Raw genomic sequence first — 4,446 nt, 5'->3', positions numbered from 1 at the left:
TAAATCTCACTTTTGATGTAGAATTTCCCATCTCTGAAGTATTTGTACCTTCTTGGAGACAAAGGCAATACCTCAGACATTCTGTATCTCTGTATTAGTGAGGCTGGCTGATACTCCTTGAGATTCTGTACTCCAGAAGAAAAACATGAGAAAAACAAACATTATCAAACATTACTCTAGACTTTTCTGCAATTCAAAACTAATAAAACAGAATTCCTTTTTTTATATTGTACTAGCCAAAGAAAACAAAAACTAGAGCTTCCAAGAGCAGTCTAGTGCTCACCATTACACTTTTATACTTATGTGGACAAAGCAGCTTTCTAGTTACTTATTTTAAAGCTACAGTACTTAAAAGCTTCTTGATAATAAATAACTTGACTATTTCCAGTCCTGTTTCCAAGTGTGAACTATGGGTGACTTTTTTCAGGCTGCAAGAATGGATTAGGGAAACCCATGATGTTCTTCGGCTCAGCCCATCCCTGCGTCATCAGCAGGCAGCTTGACACTCACAACTCAATTTTCCTCTGCAAGCACTCTAACATGGAGTCCATCAGTTGGGCCAAGCCCCAGATTTTCTTCAGCACTTTGCACTCCATCTCACCGGCCTGCTCCAACTCCATCTTCATGTTGCGGCACACAAGGGCTTCAGATTCCTCAAGCACAACCGGATTACATGAAGCAAACTTCTTAATTCAAATCATAATTTCCCGGGTGAAGGTCCCGGGCCCAAATACCTGGGCTACCAGACCTTTACTGCATGCCTCCTGTGCGGTCAGCTTCTGCCCACTGAGCAATATCTCATTTGCAAATGCTCCTTCCATTATTTTGGGAAACAATGGTAGAACAGCCATCTGGATTCTGTCCAAAGGTAGTAGAGAGCGGTGGAAACCAAGCCTTTACATTAGTCCAGACCATATTGCAAAGAGGCAATATAGATGCTCTTAGCCTAATGGTTGGGCCATTGACTACTACAGTAATAGACTTCTGAAACTGTATGAAAGTATTCACGAAGTTTCTGATAGCTTCTGCGGTTTTAGTGCTTTCTCTTTTGCTGTCATTTGTTGAACGCTATATAAAATAAATAAAGTCAAGTGCACAACAGAAGACACTGCCAATGGCACTGAGCAGCATAAGCTTTCTGTCATCAGCAGCAGCTGTGCTCAAGCACTTTGGCTTTCTTTTTCTTCTTCTTTTCTTTTTTCTTTTTTTTGAGACAGAGTCACTCTGTTTCCCAGGCTGGAATACAGTGGTGCCATCTCAGCTCACTGCAACCTCTGCCTACCAGATTCAAATGATTTTCCTGCCTCAGCCTCCTGAGCAGCTGGGATTACAAGTGGGCGAATTTTTTTGCATTTTCAGCAGAGATGGGTTTTCACCATGTTGGCCAGGCTGGTCTCAAACTCCTGGCCTCAAGTGATCTGCCTGCCTCGGCCTCCCAAAGTGCTGGGATTACAGGCGTGAGTCACCGTGCCCGGCCTGTACTTCTTTCATTACCTTGAAATTTAGCGAGTTATTCTCTGATGATTCTGTGAATATCACAAGGTGAGTGAAATCATCCTGCTTTCTGATGACAATAGCTCTTTATCTGCAGGCACTTTCTGTTTGCCTCATGCTGAAACGCAATCACTTGCCAAAGGTTGGCCTTTTCTGCCATCAATAAATTTTCTTCTCCCGGGTGTCACTCCTATAACAGATGTCTGCATGTTGGTTGTTCCATTGGCTGTTAACGCATCCATAAACAGAGATGTACCTTTCCCATTAATAGCTAGGGCTGTGGTCATGGCTGTAGTCATGGGGCCAGACACCTGAGGCACTAGTGGGTGTATTCAGGGCCTGTTTCCCATCCTGACCTGCTCCATGCACAGGGGTCCAATAAAACTCCAACTTATTATTCTCCTGCCACCATTCTATAGCTCCAACTGGCTATTCAGTCACTATCATGTCATCCTGACCCTGCTCAACAGGGTCCAGTTTCTGGGGCCTCTCGTTCTGAAAGCCATCCACTGTGGTTCTGCTCTTCATGGGGCTCTTAAACACAAGTATCTTGACACGTGACTTTGCTAGGTCAATATTCTTCCAGCTAGAGAGAGATGGAGCTGTGTTTTTCCTGAACTTCCAGGTAGCAGCAAACAACTGGCTGTTTTTAGACTTGTGGTGTTTGCCAATCTCTAGTGACTTAGGAGAGGTCTTATCAAAGTTTCTATTGGTGGATCTGGAGATTTATTTCCTAGCATTGTTTGGAGAGTGCCATTTGTTCTGGTCAGCGTGCTCTCTTTCTGCTTTTTGACGTGGTGTCTATATTCCTCATGTTTCACGAGATGCCACTCTGGTTCCCAAGTGTGATCCTCACTGTCATAGCCCTTCCATTAAACCAAATACTCTGTCTTCCCTTCTTATTTTTCCTTTTGTCAACAATTCTTGCTGGACGCGGTGGCTCACGCCCGTAATCCCAGCACTTTGGGAGGCCGAGACAGGTGGATCACGAGGTCAGGAGATCGAGACCATCCTGGCTAACACGGTGAAACCCCGTCTCTACTAAAAAAAATACAAAAAAAAAACTAGCCGGGTGTGGTGGCGGGCGCCCATAGTCCCAGCTACTCGGGAGGCTGAGGTAGGAGAATGGCGTAAACCCGGGAGGCAGAGCTTGCAGTGAGCCGAGATCGCGCCACTGCACTCCAGCCTGGGCAACAGAGCGAGACTCCACCTCAAAAAAAAAAAACAAAAAAAACCCACAATTATTTCAGCCTGTCCTGTTCTAGTTGGTGCAGGCCATCATAATCCAGTTTACTCCTTCTCTAAATCCTGTGTACCCAAACCATCGATCATTGCAAACCAGTACTTCCCAAGATAAAACTCTTCAGATCAGGAATCACAACCATTTCCTACCTTAGGAGAACAATGACTTAAAGGTAATTTTTCACAAAACCTTATAAATAAACAAATCCATCTAATCTCAATCAGTTAGACCATAAGGTAAGATTTCCATAAATCTTTTAAAAACTTTTTCAATCTTTTGTTATAGAGTGGATCAATCCTGCAAAAAACAAAGAAAGAAACAAACAAAACCCTATTATTCTGACACAGGGTCCCAGACTCTCACATTGGTGTGCTTTTGCTATTAATGCTTAATTTATAGGAAAACTAAATAATCCCTTTTACATTTTAGCCAATTTAAGCACACACAGAATTCCTTTCACAAGATCAATTTCATAAACTTTCTATAACTTGCTTAAACCTTCAGTTTTGTCCTATCATTGTACCTTAGGATAAAAATTTGCATTCTTTTTCACCTTTCTGTATTCATATAGCTTTACCGACACTGTTTTTACTTCTTTAATTAAAAATAATAAAAATCCTCTAAACTGGGAAAAATTACTTTCCCTTTAACAAAAATCACATTTCTATGCCTTCTTAAAATTTTTTAAATCAAAACTCATCTTACTTTCCTTATATAGTTTGTATAAAAAATATAGGCTCTAAAAAAAATGGTTACAGTAAGGCCTAACGACAATGTGGAGCTCTCCCTGGCCCAGCTATGCCTCCTGGTTCAGCTGGGAAGGGCCATGCCTTATCTGCAGCTCTGTTTTTAGTCCTGAGATCTGCATCTGATACATAATTAAAAATGCTACCTCTTAGGTTTTTCACTAAAAATAAGAGTTGCTAAGAGTTAACATTGTAATTAATGTAAACCTGATCCAAATATACATAAATTGGAAAATTGAAACTGCCTTTGCAAAATTGTAACTGAGGAAATTATGACAGTGAAAGAAATCAGACCTAGCCAACTCCATCTTGCTTCTAACTTTTAAGCTGTTCTTATTCATTCCTGGGCATAGGCCGAACTAACTTTGGGAAGGAATTCAGTTCATGGTTTGATTCTGAAACAAAATTGATAATAGTCCTTTCCAGAAAAGACCCCCTTCTTGCCTGGGGACCAGTCTGCCTAGACAGGACTAACAAATTACCCACAAGACTAGAAAGTACAGTTTAGGGTCATGCAGCCTCTGGTTCCAAGAATCTGAACCTCCCCAAATTGCTCCTGGGGATAACATCACTATTATAAAACCTAAGGTGAGTGCTTGAGGTATTTTGCAGACTCTGCACTCCATGGATCAGCTGACACCACTCAGACCTGTAATCTGGCTCAACCAGTTCTGCCATCCCAAACAGGAACAGTAGACAACAAGAAAAACTCATTTCGACCCCCTATGATTCCATCTCCAGCCTGACCAATCATCACCCCCTGCTTCCCAAGCCCCTTCCCGCCAAATTATCTTTAAAAATTCTGATCCCCAAATGTAATAATAAAACTCCGGTCTCCCACATAGCCAGCTGTGTGTGAATTACTCTTTCTCCATCCATTATGATTCCCCCGTCTTGATAAATCGGCTCTGTCTAGGCAGTGGGCAAGGTGAACTCATTGGACGGTTACACTTCCACAGTGTT

General features: G+C 42.1%; 1 pseudogene; it reads right to left on the bottom strand.

Moving 5' to 3' along the window:
• Positions 1 to 506: 506 nt before the first annotated feature.
• On the bottom strand, positions 507 to 1,880 carry LOC126948911 (chromodomain Y-like protein; annotated as a pseudogene).
• Positions 1,881 to 4,446: the final 2,566 nt, after the last annotated feature.

The sequence above is a fragment of the Macaca thibetana genome, chromosome 2 (genome assembly GCF_024542745.1).
Source record: "Macaca thibetana thibetana isolate TM-01 chromosome 2, ASM2454274v1, whole genome shotgun sequence".
Taxonomy (NCBI): Eukaryota; Metazoa; Chordata; class Mammalia; order Primates; family Cercopithecidae; genus Macaca; species Macaca thibetana.
This window is presented reverse-complemented; position numbering and strand designations above follow the sequence as displayed.